Here is a 24,813-nt window from a genome sequence, read left to right as displayed (position 1 = left end):
AAGATAAGGCTGGAAAGATGAATAAAGGTGCAAGACAATATGATCAAAGTCAGCACCGTGCCACTGTCTCTCAGGTGTGGCCATCTTCCAGGGCACTCGGCATGCTCATTTTCATACAGAAACTGTACCATGCGAGAGGAAGTTTCTAGCATATGAGGAAAACCTGACTACAGACTTTAGAACACTGACCACAGCCTTCTACTGTGTGTCTGCGTCTGTGTGAGAGAAAGAAAACAGATTTAGGTAAGGAAAGTAAACATTTTTTGTCTCTATGACAGGGAATATAGAATCCTAAATCCTTAAGCTGCAGAACATGTCATGACAGCTTTTGGAAGACAATACAGGTGACAGAGAATTTAATGTAACAGGGTATGGAAATCAAATGCATAAATTCATCTGGTGAGTTCAGCTGTCTCAAGGCAGCATGCAAGTGCATGACCCCTCCCTGCCTTTTGAGACAGGATTTCACAGTACTCTCCTATCTTAGCTACTCATGAGCCACCATGCCCACCTCACAATCTATATCAGTCTGATGTATCTATTTCTATGGTTTGGGTTTTTTTTTTTATTATTTTTTTTTTATTTTTTTTTGGTTTTTTTGTTTTTTTTGTTTGTTTGTTTGAAACAGGGTTTCTCTGTGTAGCCCTGGCTGTTCTGGAACTCACTCTGTAGACCAGGCTGACCTCGAACTCAGAAATCCACCTGCCTCTGCCTCCCAAGTGCTGGGATTAAAGGCGTGTGCCACCACTGCCAGGCTGATGTATCTATTTCTAACAGGATATATTCCACCAGTCTAAATGAAAAAAAAAAAATCTTAAAGTTAAGCTTTTGTTCAACAAGCAATACAGTGTGTATAGGGTCTTCCTCCAATGAGGAACAGAGTAAGGACAAGCAGATCTGTGACACCATTGGGTAATTGAATGGAAGATATGTGTATATTTTTATCTTTAAGGCAGTGGTTCTTAAGCTTCCTAATGCTGTGACTCTTTAATACAGGTCTTCATGTTATGCTGACTCCTAATCATAAAATTATTCTCATTGTTACTTCATACCTGCAACTTTGTTACTGTTATAAATTTTAATGTAAATATCCGCTATGCAGAAGGTCTTAGGAAACCCTGTGAAAGGAAGGTTGTTTGACCCCTGAAAAGGTTCTTTGACACCCCCGGTGGGGTCATGATCCACAGGTCGAGAACCACTGCTTTAAGGCACTGCTACTCAAATGGATACAATTTAACTGTATATTCTGGAAGAAAAGAGCAGCTCTTAAGCGGCCCACTTAGAAACTCAGATAAAGAAGAAACAGAAAGGTACAGTGGACATACAATGAGATCAGATAAGAGAGAGAAAAGGACAAGTCATTGCCTAGAAAAGCTTTTCTAAGCTTTGCTGTGGCAGAGTTCAGAGAAGATCCTAAAAGAAGTTGGCTCAATCAGACTCTTCATGTCGTGTCTAGTGGGGTCCACCTAAACCAACAGTATTGATGGTATGATCTGCATTCATGCAAATAGAGGAATTCAAAGCCATTGTTCTAATCTGAGGTATTGTAAGTTTTGCATCAACCATGCAAATGTTTTACTATCCCTTCTAAGCACTAAATGTGGTCTCCTGTCATTTGTATGGATTTCCCAGTCAAATGACGTGAGCGTGGCATTCTGAAGTACAATGCTATCACCTCACGTTATTTTCCTCCATCCAAATTTTTTTTATCACTACCAACTTTGTTGGCACTGAACTATTTCTATTTTCTGGATTAAAAATTTCTGTGAAACACACAGTTTTATTAGTTATTAGATCAGTTAAATAACCCACATAATTTGAGTCGAATTGGTAGTGAATTATTAATGGTTTCTAAAATATCACTTTCCAAGAGAGTCTCACATATTCCAGACTTGAACTCGCCACATAGCTTAGGGCAGCCTTGAACTCCTTATATCTTCATCTCCTGAGTGCTGATGTTATAAGCATTGGGTTTATGCTGTGCTGGGGACTGAACCCAGAGCTTCATGAATGCTAGTCAAGTACTCTGCCAACTGAGCTACATACCCAGCCTTTCAAAACCAAATTTTTCAGGTTATAAGAACATCACCTATTTTAATTCTACATTTGTTTGAATATTCTTATACAAAACAAGAATGCATAAGGAAAGAGACATTTAATCCATAATTTTTCTATTCTATTAGAAAACATGTTTTCAAAACTTTCAGACTGTTCCATTCTCCAAGGCTTAGATATTCCTGACCCTACCCTGAACTCATATTGGCCATGATGCTTTATGATATTAATTTCCATACAGATTAGAGCACAAAATTCTGAGAAGGTTCCGGCAGGCCGCATTTTATAAAGTGCTGCACAGATATTGGCTTCCCACAAGTTACCGTGGGATTAGTTTAAATCACCAAATGATTGTGCATGCCGGGATAACACAAGCAGAAGGTGACAGAGGAGAGGCGGCTGAGCCAGCCTTAGATAAAATGGCAGTAAGCAGGTGAAAAGGAGACAACTTTGAAATTTCCCACATGCTCCAAATACTCGAGGTGTAATGGATTTGGTCTGATTGTTTTGGTTTAAAATCTATCTAGAATCTTATCATAAACACGGAACAGAAAGGGCAATGGTGAGATGATGCCTTCTTCATATTTCAGGCCATCATCCCGTCAGCATGTGCTGTCATGAGGAATGTCCTGGAGTCTGCTTCGGCTTGCTACCCCCATATTACAGGGTCTTCTATTGGCCTCACTGAGAAATAACATCATTTTTCATGCAGTCTTCTGTAGCCTGCTGTCAATGCTTATGTGTTTGAGGGTCCCTCTCCACCTGCCTTTTTTTGTTTAATAGCTTTCAACACAGAAAAAAAAATCATGAAGGTTATGGGAATCGTCTTTAATGTAAGAACACATAAGCTCTAGATGAGGCTGGAAGAATCTCCTGTGTCTAAAGTAGACGAAGGAGGAAAAAGCCGTATGTTGTCTATCTTAGTCATCCAGGGATCACTTCACCTCCTGTTCATTGATTTGCTAAATTCAAGGTAATTAAAGCCAAAATGCAAAGTCTAGTAAGGCCATTAATTTCTAAAAGTAGAAACACTTTCCCTGACATGTTACATAGAAACTTCATTCTAGGTATATTCATCCACACAACCAGATACAACAGGCTGTTATAAAGCTCCTTGACTGAGATCCCTTTAATACTTTTAATACCTTTAAGCAACAGTGGAATGTGAGACCAAACCTTTCCCACTAAGCTATTTGTTTGCGTGTGCGCTTGACTTCACTGTCCTATAAGCCTCTCAGTGAGAGCCATTGATATATGATGTTGTGACAGACCAGAGACAAATGGTATTACGGGCATTCAAGAATCTTAGCTCTTTGTCAACTTCAGCAGCTGTTCTCCAAGCTTCTGTGCCCGTGTTCTTTGCCAGGAACTTTGTGATTGGAACAATGCACAAAGATGGCACTACCCTCCGATTGGTCTGTCTCCCACCCTGTCTTCCTACACCAAGCCCAAAAGACACCCCCAACCCCACTCCACCCCGTGTGTGGTTTTGCATTACATAACACATTTTCATTGTTTGTTATGCCTGGGATTGAACGCAGGGCCTTACTGCATGCTGGGCAAGTGTCCTACCAGGGATCTATACAGACAGCCTGAAGAGCAAGTTGTTTCTAGTGCTTTCAAATTCAAGTTGGTCTGGGAAGGTGGCTTAATGGGTAAAGCACCCACAGCTCAAGACCTGATATCAGATCCCCAGAATGCACATGAGACCAGATACAACAGTGCACATCTGGAATCCCAGCCCTCCCAGGGGACAGGAGGCAAAAAAAGGAAATATCTGCAGGCCTGCAGCAACGTCTAGGGGCTGTCTCACAAGGGAAAGTGAGGACAGACACCCAGACTGCCCTCTGACCCTCCCAAGCCAAAATGGCAGGTACACCCTTGCACTGACACGAGAGAGCCTCCATCTCATTTTTTATAAATTAAAGTTGCTCTCAGAAAAGGACTTGGTGTTCTGACCCTGAAGCTCCACTGTCTTAACCATGCACATTTTCAACCCACATATGTTGCCTAGAAATGGAGCAAGAAGCATATGGAGGTAAAGCAGTAGCTAAACTTAGAAACAGGCTTCTCAAGGGGGGTGCAGAGGGAAACATTTAGAATCTAACTCAGTACTCAACTGGCAGATGTCTAAAACAAACAAACAGAAAGCCCAAAGAATTTAAAGTAGGTTACAGAGTGAAGAGCTAGGTAGATGGGTGGGTACCATGGCTAAAACTGGAAATGTCAAAGTTAAGGATGACAACAGGAATATTTTCATCGGTTTCTTCTATGACATTTGTCAGGCGACATTGCCATCCCCACAGTAACCGCAGCAATGCTCCAAACTTCATAATCGTGAAGTCGTATAGTGAATGCTCCGTATATTTGTACATAAAACTACCACCACACTGTAACCTCCACTTCCTGTCGGATCTATGTGACACGTATCAATACTCGCAAACATACCCCAGCATGATCCTCATATACTAAGAGAAGGCCTAGGAGGCTCAAGAGCGATGTCCTGGCTCTGGTGGGATTTCAGCCCTTAGTAGAGGAAAGAGAATGCCTCCAACATCCCTCAACAGCTTCCTCTTGATATTTTTATTCTTACTTTTAAGGAGTTTGTTATATTGTTCCTCTATACAGAATCCTTTCAGAATAGGTGTGGCCAAATAGGTATAGAAAAAGAGCACTGTTCAAACCAGGCAGATCAATTCTGAAATCCCAGCATTGGGGGAAGGGGGGAAGGCTGAGGCAAGAGGATCAGAGGTTCAAGGCCAACCTGAGCTACATGGCAAAGCTCTGTCTCATGTCTTATTGGGCAAAACACTTGCTGTACAAGCAAGAGTTCCCCACAATCCATCAGAAATTAGGCCAGCCATGGAGGCGCATGCCTGGAACCCCAACACTGGTGGGTAGAGGCAGGAGGGTTGCAGGGACTCACAGAGCAACCAGTCTACTCAACAGGTGAGGTTCAGGTTTAGTGACAGACCCTGCCTCAAACAAACAAAAAACCAGAGTGTGATAGAAGACACCTGCCACTGGTTTTGTGCCTCTACATGTACAGGTGCATATAACCCACCACACACACACACACACACACACACACACACACACACACATTTTGTACCAACTCTAAAGGATTTACTCAAAGAACACACTCCGTGTGGTGGTGGTGGGGTTAATGTCTATGCAAGTGTGATGTAAATGCAACACCAATATGCCTAACAGATTACTTCCTGACCTGAATGAGACATGGAGCTATGAAGCCATGGATTTGCTCGAGAACGGCAGATTGAGATCCTCTGTGTAAGAACTTGTCTGAATTACTACATTAGGAAGCACTTGGGCCCTGGATGGAAGGGGCTTCGTTGGCTGAATACCCCAGATAACTTCCGAATGACAGCTCAGCCTTTCTGGTTCTTAGTGAAAGCGCACATCTTATTGCTCTGCCACACCACTAGCAGCATCATTCAGGCGTTCCCACCCACTGCTGTTTCCTATTTAACACAGATTGCTTTAATAAACCAAGGAAGCCTTTCCTACTAGCTCTTCTGTTCTCTGCAAAAACACTAACTGGCCCTACCCCACCCCCACACTCCAGCAGCAGAACTGGCTCTGCTGTGGAATTGATGACAAACGCTCCACGTGTTAGTAAAAAAATGGCTAGAGACCTTGGGTCCACTCTACATACATCTTCTGGATTCCTCTACTGGAGTTGATGCAGGTCTAGTTAACCTTAGGGCTAGTCCTCCAACATGTGACAAGTCTGGTGAAGGCTAGAGAGCAATGCCAAAGATTTGTCAGGAATTCAATAAAAAATGGAGGGCTGGACCTAACAAAGAGGCCCAAGGACACTTACATCTACCCCATCAACCAGAAGGATGGAGAAGAAACTTACAAGTAGTTCAGATCAGCCTAGTCGAGCTAGGTCTCAGAGGACTTTAGGATCAGTCACCACAGAGATACACATTTGGTGAGAAGGTCAGCCTGCAGAATGCTCTATAAAGCCTGTGGCAGTGTTTGGTGGCTATGGGTAAGGCTTTGGGTCCTGCTTGGTCATTTTTCAAGCTCTACATCCAAGACACATAAACTATTCTAGGTCTCATCACTCTAACAACCGCATCTACTCTACAATATTAAATTTTAGCAGGATTTTGAAGAGGTCAGCTAAGGAACTTTGGAAAGGTCATGGGACAGTTGTCCCTCCAGAAGGGAGAGGCTAATTAACATTCCTCAGACCACAGGGATGGCCACCCACAGACAAGGAAGTCCTTGCCACCTCATTCCCTAAAGACCAATCAGTTTAAAAGTCACACTCTTCTGCCAATCATATTGCGCCTAGTTGCTATTTCTCTAGAAACTGTATAACAGCTCACTGAACAAGCTGCCCAGGGTTGCCTCTCCTTTTAGATGCAGGATGATCCCACCATGCTGGAACAATAAAATTCCTCTTGCTTTTGCATCGATTCCCGGCTCTGTGGCTCTGCATTGTTCACTCAGGGGGGTCTCCAATAATCTAAGGCTCGTCAGAGTCTTACAATTTCTTACTTGTAGTTTTACAAATCTGATACCAGGATGAAGTCACTGGTATAAGAAGAGGATCATTGTACTAAGGTCAATATGTTCCTAGTTGTTCATGAAGTGAGGAAACCAAGAGTTTCCTCATCACAGGGGACTGGATGCTAACTTGTTCTGTCCAGTCATGCACTTAAATCTTTTAATAGGATATAAAAAGCCACAGGGTTGAAGGAAATTACAGGAGAGATGTTATGGTTTGAATGTGAAACATGTTCACTGGCTTGTGGGTTTGAACATCTCACCCCAGCTGGTTGTGTTATTTGGAAAGAGATGGGTCACTGAGTAGGCCTTTGATGGTAACAGCCCAGCCCTGTCTTCTGGAAGCCTCTGCCTCCAGATTTGCAAGTTCCCATGGCCTTGAGCCAAGCCTTGATGGACAGCATCCCTGACTCAGAGCCCTACAGCCTCCCTAAGCTGCTTCTGTCCCGTGTTCTGCCACAGTGACAAATAACTATCACCCAGCAGTATTTCCAAATCTCTTTCTTGAGAATTGTTCTTGAATTCTTGAGATCGAGAAAGTTTATTTTTAGTTTCAAAAGAAATAGCTTGCCACAGTATATATCAACTTAATGTCCAGTTACAACCTGCAAACAAACTACCACATTTAAAAATAGCTCTTTTTCCAGTTGAAAGATAATTCCTCAATTAAGAGCACTCGCTGCTCTTACAGGAGCCTAGGGTTTGATTCCCAGCACTCACATTAAGAGGCTCACGAGTGTTTGTAACTCCAGCTCTAGGGGATCCAGTGCCTTCTTCTGGCCTCTGTAGGCACTTAAAGTAAAAATAAATAAACACTTCTCATTTTCTGAAATATAGAATCACAAAAATTACAACTCCATAAAAACTCACTTAGCATATGCAGTTGTCAAGTTATTTAAAAATATATATACATACAAATAAATTTTTAGAAAAAAATTTACTTTTAAAAATAAAAAAAACATAAAAATGATATAATTACTGGAAAAAAATAAGAAGTCTCACCTCTTAATGTTTGAGAAACCATTATGCGTTGTTGTGGCCATACATTGTTTAATGGCTTTTGTTGTTGTTGTTTTTTGTGGTGCTAGGGATCAAACTCAGGGCTTTTGCACACTAGGTGAGTGCTCAACCAACAAGCTATTCCCCAGCCTCACATGCTCATGTTTTGAAAGAATAGCCAGGTTCTTTTACCACTTTTGACTTGAAGAGACCAATGGTTACTACTGCTGACAGGACGTGACACTCTGTGACAAGACCTATCACAACACACAAGGGATCCTCCAGCCCCAGCTCCCACCCTCTTCCTAGGACTTTAGGGCATTGACTGGCAGGCAGCATTGCCTCAGCTCCATAAATTTGCCCTCAGAATCTCAGTAGGTCCAGAGTAACTCCAGTAAACATTGTGGCCTCTCCAACCCACCCACAAAAACAGAATTTAAAGGTCCTGCAGGGGGACTAATTTACAAGTTGCTATAAACACAGTTCTTAAGTTGCTTAAACACAGCTCTACTGTTGACTTCTCAAAACCTCCTTAGCTTCTATGACGACTACAGTCCTGATTTTCCTCTTAGCTCTTTGATCTCTATTTTCTTTATGGCCTTTTATACAACTTCTCCTTAAATGGCTCTCGCTTTGGCCCTCTTCCTCACTCCGAGCTCTCTCCGTGGAAAAGAGCTCATTTATCCTAATAGCTTTAAAAATTACCTTTGGTTCAGTTCACCATGGTGACACACAGCAGCCTTCTCTGTAGCAAGGATGCAGCCTGTTCCTTGACTGCATTTCCAGAGGGCCCCTGGAGATGGTCCTTTCCAACAGATGTTCATGTCTGTGATCTCCCACTGTTTACAAGTTAGTCTCCAGGCAGGTATGTGTGGGTAATGCCTTTGGGAAGCCCCAGTGCACTGTGGTTGGGGCTTACACTGGCCAAGCCATTATGTCTACCAAACAAGTGAAAGAACAAAGATAATGAGATTGAAGCCCTACACAGGCACAAGTTTAAGAGCCTGGCTGACAGAAGATCCAGTAGTGCTGTATCAAGTTTACCATGAACTTGAAGCCATGGTGGCTGGGGAGAGTCCATCACAGAAGGCAGTAGAGTCAAAACAGCCCCAACTGCCATTCCCTGGTGGGTTTTGTGGTCATAATAGCTTCTCCTGTGCTTACCTTTCTGGAGGCACATTCACCAGCAAGTCCTACTTTCTGTCTTTAAAAAAAAAAAAAAAATACCCCCAGGTTGCCAAGTCTGTTTTAGATTCCTATTCTAAGGCCCAGACAACTTCTTGCTTTCCTGATTAAAATAATCATCAATACGTGACAAAAGTTCTAATAACCTCAAATTCAATTAGTTTAAAACTGAACTTTTAAACTTTCTTCCTAGATCAGATCTTTTCTTTCTATTGCCTCTTAGTTAATGGTAGCATCTTTTAACAGTTACCTTTCCATCCCCACAATACCCTCATCTCCCCTACAATATTACCAAAGGCCCTTCTGCACCATCCTCCTCAACCCAGTTTCTCCCTCACTTCACAAGTATTTTTCTCCCCTACTCAAGAGAATCTTTATAAGCTATGTAGAAAAGCATACAGTTCTTAGTAAAACCCTCAGGAGCCTGACTGACAACTGAGCCCCTTCTCAAAGCCAGTCTCCCGTCACTGCCTTCACTGCCATTGCACTACACTTGGTAATCATGCCAAGGCTTCCCTTAGCCATCCTCTGCCCTCTCTTTGGGTTTATATTTTAATCCAGTTGTGCTTTGTGTATAACAATTCCTAAGCCTAAAAGGATTGCTTCCCTCTTTACCAATGAGGTCACAGTCAAAAGTCAAGGCTCATCTTGAGCACTAGTACCACCTCAGGTCACTTCCTGCATGCCTACGACATTGCCCGAACCACAGACAATTACGAGGATTACAAGATGTGGTCTACTGTTTAGTGTTTGTGTGTTAACTGCCCTCAGAGCATACTATGCTGTCCATCTCTGTCACGGTAAGTAGACAAGCCTCTCTAAATATTTTGTGAATTTGTAACAATCTTCCCTTCTGTATAATGTTTCTAAAAATAAGATGAGCCTGAGAGAGAGAGAGAGAGAGAGAGAGAGAGAGAGAGAGAGAGAGAGAGAGAGAGGCAGATTAGAGTCTTCTTCCATACAGATGTTTTCCTTCAAGTTTGAGTATTTATAAAATAGGATTCAAGGAAATAGATAATTAGCTAACAAATTATATGTGGAGGCCAACATTGTCTCCACATCACTGCAAATGTAACAGGGATCCATACTCCTTCACAGGTCAATTATGATCAAACATTCACAGTAAAGGTGACTCAGCCTTCAGTTCTCGCCCCAACAGGACCATGAGCTAGAGACCAAGCCCTCAACACACGAGTCTCTGGGCCGAACTTAAGACCTAAATCATAATCACAGAATCAAAATCACTTGCACAGATTCATATCAAACACAAAACTTCTTTATGAATCCTCCTCTGCCCTCCTTAAATTATCCTCTCTACTCCTCCACTGTCCTTACCCTGAGTGGCTGGCCAGCAACAAGTTCTCTGCTTTCTGGACTCTCATGGAGTTTGGCAGCGGCAGCAGCAGCAGCAGCGACAGCGACAACAGGTGAGAGGACAGCCGAGTCCCTGCTCCAGCTGCACTGGCCTTCTCTCCTGTTTTTAGCTCTTCCTGGTTTCTAGTAACTAATGTGATTCCTTCCCTTTCTGAGTGCTTCTTCAGGCTTGGGCTTGACAGGTTCCCATTGTTGCTAGCCCAGGGGTGCACTACTATGTCCTTACCTCTGCCACACATTCATAAAGTAATTCGTTAGACACAATGACAATAATTGAGAAAGGAATGTAGTGGGATAGTTTATGATGAAGACATTAGATCTTAGCAACTAAAAGAAAGAAATAGTCTACCTAGAAGAAAAACATGTTATATTGTCATTGAAGAGAAATGAAGCACATTAACAAAACAGTCCATAAAAAACTGTGTGAAGGTCTTGAATGGTGTTACCATCAATTCTTGAACATAGATTGCTTCATTATTCTTAGGGTTTAATAATTGTCTACACTTGTAAAACTCTAGTAGTGGTAACGAAGAGCTCGTTAAATGAAGGTAAATGGACTGAAGTTAATGATGATGTGCTTGGCCTGATCTTCATCTGTTTATCTCCCATGGAAACAGCACTGCTTTGAACTGGGCTTTGGATAAGCTCCGCCTCCATGGAGGTCGGGCTTTGGATAAGCTCCGCCTCCATGGAGGTCGGGCTTTGGATAAGCTCCGCCTCCATGGAGGTCGGGCTTTGGATAAGCTCCGCCTCCATGACTTGGGCTTTGGATAAGCTCCGCCTCCATGGTGCATGACTATGAACTCCTTCTCCAACTCATCTCTTTTTAAGGATGTGAACACAAAGTCACATGGTAATCCCTCTGACATCATTTTAAACTCTGCATAGTGTTTCTCGCACCGGCATGTTTGTTCGTTTGCCTGGTTTGGGGCACCACAGGATGATAAAAAGCCTGGGCAGTCAAGCCCAGCAGACTGAGGTTTAAATTCCAGAGCCATCATACCCTGTCCATGACAACAGGCAAGTTACTCATTTCTCTGAGCTTCTCTTTTCCCATCTAAAATGATATCCTTACTGCAATAGTGTTGCCATGAAGACAGAGAGACAGACAGATACTCTGCATCTGTGTTTGTGGATTCTGTATACGATTGTCTGCAAAGGCCAGACAAAGGGGTGGAACTGCAGTTACAGATAGTTGTTAGCCAGAATCTGAGAGTATTGGAAACCGAACTAGGGACCTCTGTAAGAACAGTCAGTGTTCTTAACCCATGAGCCAACACTCCAGCCTTCAAGCTCTGTATAAATGATAATGATGATGTTATTGGTATAAAATTCATTTCATGTCTGATTAACACAGAGTCAGCCTCACCTGCAATAAAGAGGTGGTTCCTAGGACACCAAGCTAACACCTTGCTTGACATCTTGTGCCAGTCCATCAAGTTCTCTAAATAAACCCTGTTTAAATGATCTTTCTAGGCTTCACAGGCTAGGACAGACTTTCAAAGGATGAACAGTGGACTAAGTATCTTTACTTGTAACAACAGAAAACAGTCAAGGAGGGTTGTTGAGGTTTTTGTTGTTAAAACAGCTAGTGTGGTACACACTGTAAATCCAGTACTCAAAATCTGAGGCCTCAGGAAGAGGAGGAGTTTGAGGGCAGTTTGGGCTACAGAATGTGTTCTAAGCCAGCCTGAGCCAGTGAGACCCTGAATTAAAAAAACAAAAACAAAAACAAAACCCAAAGAAACAAAGAAAGAGAAGGGGGGGGGGGAACCCTCAATTCCTATTTCCTACTTTAATGAAATTATTTTAAAAATAAAATTTAAAAGGCAGATTTAAAGGTGAAGTACGGCTTAAAAACATAAGAAAAGGTTAGAATTACAATTCTTCTTAAAGAAAGGTTAGAGGCTAGAATTTGTATGTCAAATAAGAGTTGAAGATAAATTACTTGAAAATGTATGGTAATTAAAATATTATCAGCACCTTTTTTTTTTGTCAGCCTCTTTCCTTCAGAAAGCAACTCAGTTCTAAAACACAGAACCATTTCAAATGTACAAAACATACATCTTCGTGATACTGTAATTAGCCTTGTATTGCTGTTGTTAAGTCTGTTCTCCTGGGGTTCAATTCTCCTAGAACAAGGTCATTTGTTTTGTTTTGAGACAGGGTCTCAACATGTACACCAGGCTAGCCTGGAACTCACTGTTGACCAGGCTGACCTAGAACTCACACAGTTCTCTGCCTCTGCCTCTCTGCCTCTCTGCCTCTCTGCCTCTCTGCCTCTCTGCCTCTCTGCCTCTCTGCCTCTCTGCCTCTCTGCCTCTCTGCCTCTCTGCCTCTCTCTCTGCCTCTCTGCCTCTCTGCCTCTGCTTCCCAGGATGCTGGGATCAAAGGTGAGCAGCACCACACCTGGAACAATCTTGTTCTTATGTAGTACAAACTAATGTGTTTATTTTGTACAAGAAAATGAATTTAACAAATAAGTGGCGTCAGCTTATGAGTTTTCGATCATTTTCATTTCTAGGCAATCTCAGTTTGCTCCGTTCCAACTTAGCTATGAATTGTAGACAGTAAGTTGCCTTGTCCCCATGGACAGAGATCTGATGGCAGATTCTGAAGAGCTCATTCTATTTCTGACCCTGCTTCCAAAGCGTAGAATACAAATGGCGACTTCACACCTGAATGCTCACTTCCGTGGCCCATACTTTAGGACCCTTCTCAACCTCTGCTAGCTATTGCCAAGCCCAGAGCTATCAAATATCCACCCGAATGCTGCGCTTACAGAAAAGACTGAATGATCTGAGGAAAAGGGAGGATTAGTTCTGATGTCACAGGCTAGCATCCCCTCATAGGGATCAGCGTGGTCCTCAACTTTTAGCACCCATAGGAATCACCTATAGGATGATCTTTTACCCCATCTAAGACTTATCTCTTATTTAGTTTCCATTTCAAGGACCTATGAAATACCACAGTTCTTCCTTTTGCAAACCAGAATCTACCTTTCTAACAGCGTCCCAGGCAGGGTGCTGATGCTGGTGTAGCTGGCCAGGAAGCCAGGCTAGGAGATGGTTAGAGTGCTGGAGGCCACACAGCATCCACTCTTCACAGCAGAAGGCAGGTGAGGAGTGCATCATCAGCTACTAGATAAACTCCAATCTATTTATGATTACCCACCTTTCCCTAGGGAGCAAACATTTTATGTCAGTTAACTAGAAAATATTAATTTTTAATGCTCTAGAGATCCTTTCATTATATAGTGAAAACAAGGTCCAGTTTTCCTGCAAACTTTGAGGGTAAGCTTAAGAAAGCTGATTAGGTTTTTGCAGGCACCCTCTCTTGAATACACACTTTTGTTGATTTGGAAGGCTCAGAGAGTAAAGGTATTTGCTGCCAAGTCTGACGACCTGAGTTCTAGCCCAGAGACCTACAAAGATAGAAACTCCACTTTGTGCTCTGCCTGCCACAGGTGGCCTGTAATGTGCGCACCCACCCACCCACGAAGTAATGCAGTAGCAATTGTGCAGCTCATGCGAACCAGTGCACAGTGCCTGGCCGTCCTCTTCCAAATGTAGTCTTGATGGTGCAGGATTCCATGCTAAGTTACTGTGGAAATACAGGCAGCTTTTATGCCATTCTATAGAAACCTGTATTTTGCTTAGGAGTACACAGTGTCTGAGAAACTTAAGGCTGCTATTCAGTCATTTGTGTTTCTTTCCTGACATAAAAATGATATGTGTTAATATTGGAAAATATGAATACAAAAAGTCAGTCAAGTCCAACTACAATTCTTCTGCCCACAGACAGCTATGAAACTTCTAATTTATTTTCTTTTAGTCTTTTTCAATACATATAAAGGTTGTACCAATTATTGTTTCATATTCATTTTCCCCTTGCTAATCAATTGTAAGAATATCAAGCCAGGCAGTAGCGGCACATGCCTTTAACTCCAGCACTTGGGAGGCAGAGGCAGGAGGATCTCTGAGTTTAAGGCCAGCCTGCTCTACAGAGCAAGTTCTAGGACAGCCAAAGATACACAGAGAAACTCTTATCTTAAAAAACAACAACACAAAACAAAACAAAAAAAACCCACCAACAAAAAATACTAATTATTTTTATAAAGTTACTTTGCAGTTTAATGTTTTAATATACAGCCGAGCCACAGTTTAGTGCTATGTATCACTTAGAGCAACGTCACAAAACCTCCGCTTGAGCCTCAGACCATACAGGCAATGTCTTCATTCATTCATTGCTTCTGAAGACATTTGCACAGTGATATGAACCAAAGCTCACCTACAGCAGGATCATCCAGGTAATTTTTGCATTCTTTCAACATGAAGCAATGATATAAGCATCCATATATATCCATGTTTTTTATAAATAATATTATATACTTATAATTCATGGAATGTAGTGATTTCTGTTGATGTGTTGTCCCTCTCATTATAATATTAGGTCCTTGCAGGGCTGGAGAGATGGCTCAGCAGTGAAGAACACTTCCTGTTCTTCCAGAGCATCCAGATTCTATTACCAGCACCCACATGGCAGCTCACAACTATCTGTGACTCCAGTTCTAAGTGATCCCATGCCCTCTTCAGCCTCTGTGGGCACCAGGCATATAGTGGTACACAGTCATACATGCAGGCAAACACTCATAATTTAGAAAAAAAAAGGGGGGGGGGGAAGTATTAACTCCTTGGTCACAGGCCCTAGAGAGAACTGAACACTATTTACACTATTCAGTTAAGTAGACATGCACTAAACAGTCTTCTAAGTATGTATGTTTATACACATAGACAGTTGCTGCTCTCAGCTTTAATCAGAGTAGCTTCTCTTTCCAGGAACAGTGGTGAATACAGAATCTCATGTCTGTGTAAGGTGCTGAGAGTAGGTGACAGATTAGTCTCAGCACTAAACAAGTGATTTATCCCATCCCCTCGAAGGTTCAGCGAATGTTTTGGAGGACAGGGTGGAAAGAAAGTAAGATAATGCAAAAGGTCATGAGATGCTCTCTCCTAGACAAGACACAATCACTACAATCACAAGTTGACAGTTGCTACAGATCCTTCAACTGGGTCTGCACAAGAACGAGCCCATCAACAGCTGGGCATGGATAGGAAAGGGGCTCTGGGACCCTAACTCTCACCACTCAACTGCTTGATACTGATAGATTATGGAAGGAGGAGAATCATCATCTGTTGCATACCCAACAGGCTCTAGTAAGATGGCTTAGTGGCTAATGTCCTTGCTGCCAGACCTGTTAACATTTGTAGAAAATGCTCGGAAGGTAGATCATTCCTAACACTAAGCCAAACTACAAAATCTATAACCAACTTTCTCTTTGCTAATAAGTTTATATGTATGTTCTTCTTCATGGCTTTTTATAGAATCTTTTCTTGACAAAAATTTAGCCAGTAGGGACTAGAAGAGAATACCTTAATTAACCGTGTATACAACTGATAAAGAAGTATTTCTAATACCTTAGGTCAGGCCAGTAAAGGAGTTAGGACATGAAGGAAGAGGCTGGAGAAGGGCAGAGAAGGGTCTCCGGGAATCCTGAAGCCCACCAGAATTGCCAGGGGATCTACACTACCTACCCTCCCCCATACCTGCCCACCCCCAACAATCTACAGGTTGGTGCAAAGGATAAGGTGACTGAGAGGAGCAGACCACCCACATCTTGCTCATGGGAAGAGAGTGTCCTTGGGGAGGTGTCAATTTGTGCTCTAGAAGCTGAGGTCCAGAAACCTCCAGAAATGCCACACGCTGGATTGCTTCTGTGTGACTTAACGCCATTTCTTAGCTCAATAAACTCTCTGGGAAATTTTAACTAACGATATCAGGTTGTTACTTGATTTAATGGTATAAAGATCTAATCTGTTACACTTTCTTTCCCTAGTATTTCAGGAACGCCTAAAATATGCATGAAAATGGCCCTATTCCACGGTATGGAGGCTCTGCACTGGATTAAATCTCTGGAACCGTTGCTCTGGTGCAGTGATCAGCTTTTAAAGACCATCCAGCTAAAGCTCAGTTCCTGTTTACCGGGAATGGCTTCGCAGTGATTAGTAAGCACACTAGTCACTGAAGAGTCCCCATGAACAATGTAAGCACCATCAGCTCAGCGGGGTCCTCTCACCACAGGGGCAGAGCTCAAACATCTGGTTAATCTCTACTGGCTATAGAGAAGTGAGGCCACTTGTCATTTCTTCAATATCTTTGCTTTCTGGTCCTTTGTAGTAAAACTACAAATCACGGACCCCAAGTCCCGGGAGAGTTGAGTTCTGTCCACAATGTTTGTGATCACAGTGTCATGCTGTCATGTCAGCAAGTATGGCATCTACTGTTTGTTTTACTTAAAGCTGTAGCCCACTGAGAAGGTTTCAATTGTAAAGTCTAATTAATCACACAGGCTTCCCCACTACTGAACTGCTAGCTTTGCTAAGAAGCGTTTTAATTGTCTCTAACCGCCTGGTTTCTCCCTCTATTAAAACGCCCCATCACTGTCACTCTGAATGTCTCTTTAGACAACAGTCATTTTCTTCCAATTTCATCCTGCATTTGGATGGTAAATTCTTGATGGATCACACTTGTGTCATCCCTCTATTTAGATGAATAAATTGAGGCTTTAGAGAGTGGAGCAACTTGTCTGGTGTCAAATGATAGCAAGTGGTAATGTTGGGACTCAAACCAGATCTGACTAACTTTAGACTCAGGCTAATTCCTTCCCTTAACTTCTATATCCCCGAACCCTTCCTTAGACAGCAAGTTAGCAGTTCCTATAGCAAAAAAGGAACACAGCGCACTGGCGATTGGAGGTGGAAAACATAAAAGTTGTTGTTCTCCTGATGGGCCACCGGTCCTCCAAGCATACTCTGGGGAAAGCAGCAATAGCAGCAGCACATGTAACTGAGTTTGGAGGCCATTTTTTCTTTTTATCTTTTAAAGACTTATCAGATTGGAGATGTAACTCGGTTGACAGAATGCTTGCTTAGCATGTGCAAAGCTTTGAGTTCAATCCCCAGCGAGTTATAAGCGTGTCAGGGTGACAGACATGGTTCTCCCAGCACGTAGGAGCTGGAAGCAAGAAGATCATAATTCCTGGTCATCCTTGTCTATACCCTGAGTTCAAGTCCAGCCTGAGATACATAAAAGCCTGTCTCAAAAAGAGGTGGTTTTTTTTCTGTTCTGTTTTGGTTTTTTTTGTTGTTTGTTTTTTGGTTTTTTTTTTTTTTCTGGGAAAGGAAAGGAAACTTGAAAAAGTTAAACAGCTACTGGCAGGACTAATGAGATCATTTAATACAACACTATACATAGATGCATATAGTTCTGACTGTATATGTTTCATATTTTAAAAGACACAGGACATTAACATTTCTTGTAACATATCATGAAATACAATATCCTTCATGAATTCCATGTAATTCAGTAGAAGAGTATCTCGTCACAGGGAGCTTTAACATAAAGTAGCATTTCACAGTATAACACAGACAGTAACAGGCTTCAAAGCCATGAGAAAAAATCCTGTGTTCATTGCCAGCATCTCTTTCCTGGGTCAATCCCCGCCGTATCCTTTCTGCAAGCTTGCTTGTGGCAGTGCATAAATGTATATACCAAAACTCGTGTAACTTGTCAAATGCTTGCCCTTTAGTGTATGTAAATTATAATTCAATAAGGTAAATCAAAATTCTAAAGCTTGTATTTAAGTAAATTCCCAAGCTACATGTTCTAAGATTTAACATTACTAGAACTAGAGCCAGCAGCAGCCTACTCTGTGCCAGCACACAGTGATTAAGTGCAGCAACCCACTCGGCGTCTGACATTTAATGAGGAAGTCACAGGAAAGTAGAATGTGCTTCACACCATGATTAATATAGGATCACTATACTTAGTTTCTGTTTGAACATTTCCCCCTCCTTTCCCCCCATCCCCGAACCCTGCTGAGGACACGGTATAGATCTGAAAGCTAAATATCGCAAATTTTTGATGAATGAAACAGACCAGAATAAGACAGACAAAATGAACTTAAGAGGACAAAATGAACTCCCCCTACCCACCGGTTCCACTGCCATTGTTATTTTTAAACTAGTTGTAGTTATTTAAAGTAACCTCTGAGCACGCATCCAAGTAAGTTGGGAATAGCAATGATGTGGGCTCTTTACACACATTTTTTTTTTAAGATTTATTTATTTTATGTATATGAGTACACTGTAGCTGTCTTCACACACACCAGAAGAGGGCATTGGAGCCCATTACAGATGGTTATGAGCCACCCTGTGGTTGCTGGAAATCGAACTCAGTACCTCTGGAAAGGCAGTCAGTGTTCTTAACCACTGAGCCATCTCTCCAGACCTCTTTACACACTTTTATCTACAGTAGATAGAACCATGTTCTTTCCCAGAGAGGCATGTTCAAATCCCACTGCTATAGTTATGGATGAATGTCTGTGATATGACCATATTTGGAAATGTGGTATTTGGAGATTTAATTAAATAACAATAGGTCACTGAAGAGTGTAGTGGACTTAATTACAGCAACCCTAGAAAACTCATACAATGTTTTCAAATTTTTATACAGTATAATTACACTACCTATTCAAAAAGCAACCAAAGAAGACAAGTTCCGCTTTTTTAATGACCTTGAACCTAGGACATAAATACACATAATTTTTCTCAAAGCTTTACCTATTCATTTGTTTGTTCATTCATTCAAGCTCAACCTAGGGTCTACCCAGTGTTGAATGCAGTAGTCTAAGCAAGATTCCGAAGACTCCACATCAGACACTTCCTGTCCTTCAGGATGCTGTCTACACTAGAAGTAAACTACTGGGGAAACATGATAGAAATCAATACTAAATGCTTAAGTCTTGGGGAATTAAGATCAAGTTGTCACGTGGTCACTGGCCATGTATACAAGACAGATGACTTTCCTCCTTCCCTTTACTCAAAGGGGCCCTCCAGCTTAAGAAGGAGAGCGTCTTACAGTTATTTGGAAAAATTCTACCCCAAAAGAACTCCATATGCATCAGGCTCAGCACCACCCCGCCACACACACACACCCACACACCCACACACCCACACACCCACACACCCACACACCCACACTGTCCTCTCCCCTAATCTTCTGAATTAAGAAGGAGAAATGTACCTGGGCTGGAGATGTAGCTAGTTCAGTTGCAGAGTTCTTGTCTAGCTATGCAAAGCCTTGACTCCACCCATGGACCTACATAAACAAGTAGCAGGTGCACATCTGTGATTCTAGTGCTTAGGAAGTAGAGGCAGGATGGTAAGAAATTCAAGTTCATTTTGGGTTACATGGCACATCTGGGACAGCCCGGCAACACTAAGTTTGGGAGCAAGAACGGGAAGTGTGTGTGTGTGTGTGGGGGGGGGGGTGTTACAGAACATAAGTGTCTAGAAACTACCAATGCAATTCAATCATTTCCTTATGTTGATGACATGAAGGAAGATTGGGTGGGGCACAGGTAGGAGGGATGGAAGGAGGGCAGGTGGGTATCAAGGTTACTGTCACTGTAATGAAACACCAGGATCAAAAGCAGCTTGGTGAGGAAAGAGTTTATTCGACTTTTATTTATTTCCACACCATAGTCTTATCATCGAACGATGTCAGGACAAGAATTCAAACAGGAAAGGAACCTGGAGGCAGGAGCTAATGTAGAGTCCATGGAAGAATGCTGCTTCCTGGCTTGCTTCTCATGGCTTTTGCTCAGCCTGCTTTCTCATGGACCACCAGCCAGGGGTGATCCCACCCACAATGGGCTGGAGCCTCCCCCATCAGTCACTAAGAAAATGCCTGACCCCTGGATCTTCTGGAGACATTTTCTCAACTGAGTTTCCCTCCTCTCAGATGACTCTGGCTTGTGTCAAATTGATATAAAAACTATCCAGGACAAGGAAGAAGAGAGAGAAAGAGAGAGGGAAGACAGGAAGGAAAAAAAAATGGTAAAAGAAAAAAAACCAGTGCCATCTCTTGGAATCAGAGCCTTATTAGAAATAAAAACAACAAAAGTAACAGATATCACTTAACATATTTTTTCATATTAAAAATAAACCTTTGTTGTCTGATTCCTATAATTTGCAGCATAACAGCACAGTACTCTTTAATACCTAAGTATGAGTAAGCAGTAATATTGTAAGACAGAAAATATTACCTCAGAGAAGCCTGTTTTTAAATGCTTCTCAAACGCTGAAGAGATACTAAGCTGTCCTTTTTATTGAGAATTAGATCCAATCAAGTGTTCAAACATTACCATGAGGTATGACGAAGACATACGGCCCTAAGGACACTGCATTTTACTATACCCATACCCCACTGTCAATGGGTTTGACAGGATGTTGAATATGACTAAGAAGACAAAGAAAGGGATCACTGGACAAGTTTTGAAGCAGGTGGGCTGGGAGGAGGGTGGGAATAGGCAAGAGGAAGAAAAGATAGTGTCGACTTCGCCGTACTCAAAATGCCCAAAGTCAATTTGACTGAGTCAACAGATGACACTGGCTCCTTGTGAGCTGCTTTCAGTTAAAAATGGAGACACTTTAGGAGATGTTTTTATACTGCTCAAAGGGGCATTTGATAGAAATTTTTAAATAACACGAATCTAAGTGCAGATTCTGCACTTAGGAAAAAAAATAAATCCACAAGACACTATTTCCCCAGGAATATGAAGTAGTTGGAAGACATATTTGGGAGTAGAACAGTTTGGACTATTGCTAATCTAATAGCAATGAAACCTCCTACTCCACTGCAGTAAAATTTTATGATAAAGCTCCATCCGGAGGATTGGAAAATGTTGCTGCATTTACTTTCCAGAGACATACATCCAGTCAGCACAAGTTCTTCTCCAAAGCACAAAACAGCCCTTCCCTAGGTAGCAAGCTTGCCAAGCCCTTCACCTTTAGAAATTTCCCAATAGTTCTCATTTCTCATTTTTCTAGTTTTCTTGTAATCAGCCATAAATCTGAAAATTCATGTTTCCTATTTGCTTTTGGATATAGACAAAATGACTAATATACACCATAGAACACAGGGATGAATGGAGGGAGGGAGGGAGGGAGGGAGGGAGGGAGGGAGGGAGGGAGGGAGAGAAGAAGGGAGGAAGGGAGGGAAGAAGAGAGGGAAGGAGGTAGAGAGGGAGAATGGCAAAAGGAAAAGTACCTCAGTCAGAGCAAAACCAAGAACATTGCTCCTCTCCTGCTGCTGTAAGATGGACCAAATTCCACTCCATGAATGGAATTGCCACACTGCAGAAAAAAACTTTTATATCAAAGAGGGTGTTTCAGAGGCTGTTGCACACTGTCCCCTGAAAATGGGAGCCACACAGTGAGGGCTACCTCCAACAGATGGCTGCTGGCAGAAGTCCACCTCTGTGCATGCCATCTTCTCTCCCTCTGTTGTGCTCTCTTCCTCTCATCTCCCCTCCCCCCAAGCACTACTTTCCAAACTGGCGTCACTAGAACAGTACCATCAGCACCATTTGAGAACTCACTAGAAATCCAAATAACCTTTGACCTTCAGAATTCAAAATTGTAGAACGAAGATTTGGAACCTGATGTCTTCAATTCTGAGAGATTTTGGTCTGAATAACCAATGTCCTGGAGTAATGTACTATTTGTCTATTCATTTTGCCTTTGAACCATGTGCCACTCAAGTTGTTGCTAAGCATTTGAAGTGTATACATGTAGTAGTCAGGGGTCTCTAGAGGAACAGAACTGATAGAACACACACACACAAACAAACACAGAGATTGTGTGTGTGTGAGAGAGAGAGGGAGGGAGGGAGGGAGGGAGGGAGGGAGGAAAGGAGGGAGGGAGGAAGGAAAGGAGAGACTTAATACATTTACTGCAGTACCTATAAACTGTGGTCCAGCTAACCCAACAATGGCTGTCTACCAACAGAAAGTCCAAGAATCTAATTGTTCAGTCCATGAAGCTGGATATCTCAGTTGGTCTTCAGTATATACTGAAATCCTAAAAGTAGGCTCCAATGTCAATGAAGGAATGAACCTGACATTGAGAGCAAAGACAAACAGGCAAAGTGAGAGCAAGCCTCTACCTTTCATGTCTTTTATGTCATCAGAAGGTATGGTCCAGATTAAAGGTGGATCTTCCCATTGCAAAAGATCTAGATTAAAGGTAGGTCTTTCCATGTCAAATGATTTATTTTATAAAAAATCTCTCACAGGGTTTTTGTTAATTCCAGATGTAACCAAGTTGACAACTAAGATGAGCCATCAAAGTACATTTCTGACGAATTTATAATATCCTTGGGGCCAAAAATATTCTTTCCCCTCGTCTTATCCTGTATCCAGGAGTGCCTAACCTTCATAGAGCTAACAAGCAAAAGGAAATATAATGACCACACATTCCTGATGACAGGAACTGGAGAGGAACCCTCAGGCAGAGCCCTTCCTGTAAGTGTGAAACTCCCATCCATTTGGGATTTCCATTCTCCATAATTTGCAATCTCTGGAGGTCACTAGGGAAGACTCCTTCTCTTCAGGGATAGAACTGCTCAGCTTCAGAATGTGAGTAATCCAACAAAACATAAAATTTGCAAGAATTATTCCCCAGAGGCCTAGAGACCTTTAATGAGAAGGTGAGGAAAGGCAACATTTCCCTGTCAGAAGCAATGGGGGTCACATGAGAGGCTTCCTTAGCTCTGCCTGTGGCAGGATACAACTTTGCCATCTCTTAATATGAAAAAAAAATTCTTTTGTTTGCCTTCCACTTGTTCCATTACACAGGGTGTCCTCACTATCCTCGAACAGTGTGTAACCAGTTCCTTGGTTAATGAGCACAGTTCTGGGTTAGCTGTTTGAGGCATGGTGATGGTTCCTGGGGATAAATGAACTAAATGTGTTCTGTTAGCATGAAGCACAAACCCTATGGAACTAAATGTGCAAAGTTGTCCATATGATGACTAAAAGATCACCAAGGGCCTCTGTCTCCTGAACCTGATGCTTTAAAAAGGGGGGAGGAATCACTGAGCATGTATAAACAAGGCTCCCCCTCTCCCCCATCTTTCTTCTTGTTGTTTACTTCTCCAATATACACATCAATCAATTTGAAAGTCAATCTGAGAGGAGCCAGGCTCTACCAAAATGCATATGGAAAAACAAACAAACAAAAAAAAAACCCTTAAGTGAAATGGTACTGAGATGCAAGGCCTTTGAGTGTAAAAAGATCACAAAGGTTAGGACTTCCTAATGCCATTTGTGGCCTTATTTAAAAACAAAAATATAACAACAACAAAACCTTGCCAGAAAGCGCTCTCTTTTTCTTTTTCTTTCTCTTCCTGTCTTCAGCAGACAGACAGGCAGAAGACAGCCATTGGCACACCAAAAAGAAACCACACTAGGAATCAGTCATCCAGTAGCTTGGTCCCAGACTTCCTAGCTTCTGCAACCATGGGAAAATGTCAGTGGCTGATACTTTGTTACAGCAGTCCAAGGAGACAAATCCAAATCTCAATCCTGAGCTCAACAATGATCTCTCATTGGAACTCTTAGCTCAACTACCTGCTAGAGATAAGTCTTTGGTTTGCATGTATGAACATGTCAATCCATGTGTGGACTGCATTACCTATATACAATCCACTTGGACCACAGTGATAGCCTACAGAAGCAATTGATGGTCAACATCCAAAAGTAAAGGTCACTTTCAAATGTAAACTATCTTTAATATGAATATTAATATGAATATAGCAGTAAATTAATCAGTGGCTGTATTTCTTTACCTTATTTTTGTCCCCAATAACCACATAAAGAAACCAAGATTTATTTAAAAGTGCCCCTCAATTGCTGAGCAGTTAAATGACCTACCTTAACCCCCTATGCTAATCTGGCTACCTCCCCTGTCCCATCCCATGATACTTGCATATTATCATTGATCTGGCTATTTGGGCTTCATGTATGTTTCCATGATTTCTCTCCAGAATTTCCTCACAGCTCCAAATCCTCTAACCTAGCTAATCTGAATCTCCCTCTCTCCTTCCCTCCTTTCTCTGGCTGGTGAACATCATGACCTATTCTCTATTCTGCCCAGCCACTGGGAGCTCAGCATTTATTGACAAGGCAGAGAATAAATGCTAAGAATTGTTTACACAAACTTGAGACAGGAGATTCTTGGTACAAGCATCACCATGCCGTGTCTGGATTGCAATAAGATATGAGAGCAGAGAAATCAGCATTTGAATAGCTCAACAATAACGTTTACACCGTGTACAAAAACATTATGTCTACATTCATGAACCAGATATAATTGTAAAACAACAGAAACCTCTTAGATTGAATAAGATCATGTGTGCTCCAGATGACATGGCTGGAGGCAGGAAGCTCTTAGACTAGAAACTGAACACTGAACAAAAGGCTCCTCAGCTGACAGGGATGTCATTCCCAGCTCGCCAGGAGCCTGGAAGTGGGAAAAACTCTAGAAATGGCAATTCTTAAATTTCTCTCAGGCCTGGTGAGAATGGAGAAGGTTCTCTGTCGGCAAATAAGCTTCCCCAACAACTTTTAGTTGTAAATAAATTTTTACAGACTTGTCTGAAGACATGTTTAAGCTCTTGACCCCAATACAAATTATAACTTGTGGGGTTAATACTCAAATCTAGGTCTCTGAAGCAAAATTCCAGAAATAAAAA

The 24,813-nt window shown here is 42.0% G+C and overlaps 1 protein-coding gene across 1 annotated transcript in view; it reads right to left on the bottom strand.

Annotated features, from left to right (window-relative positions):
* The window catches only part of Ppm1l (protein phosphatase, Mg2+/Mn2+ dependent 1L), a 245,552-nt gene that overhangs the window by 102,961 nt on the left and 117,778 nt on the right, over positions 1-24,813 (bottom strand). The gene's annotated exons all lie outside the window — the stretch shown is intronic.

Source organism: Arvicanthis niloticus, chromosome 4, assembly GCF_011762505.2.
Source record: "Arvicanthis niloticus isolate mArvNil1 chromosome 4, mArvNil1.pat.X, whole genome shotgun sequence".
In the NCBI taxonomy this organism is placed as follows: Eukaryota; Metazoa; Chordata; class Mammalia; order Rodentia; family Muridae; genus Arvicanthis; species Arvicanthis niloticus.
This window is presented reverse-complemented; position numbering and strand designations above follow the sequence as displayed.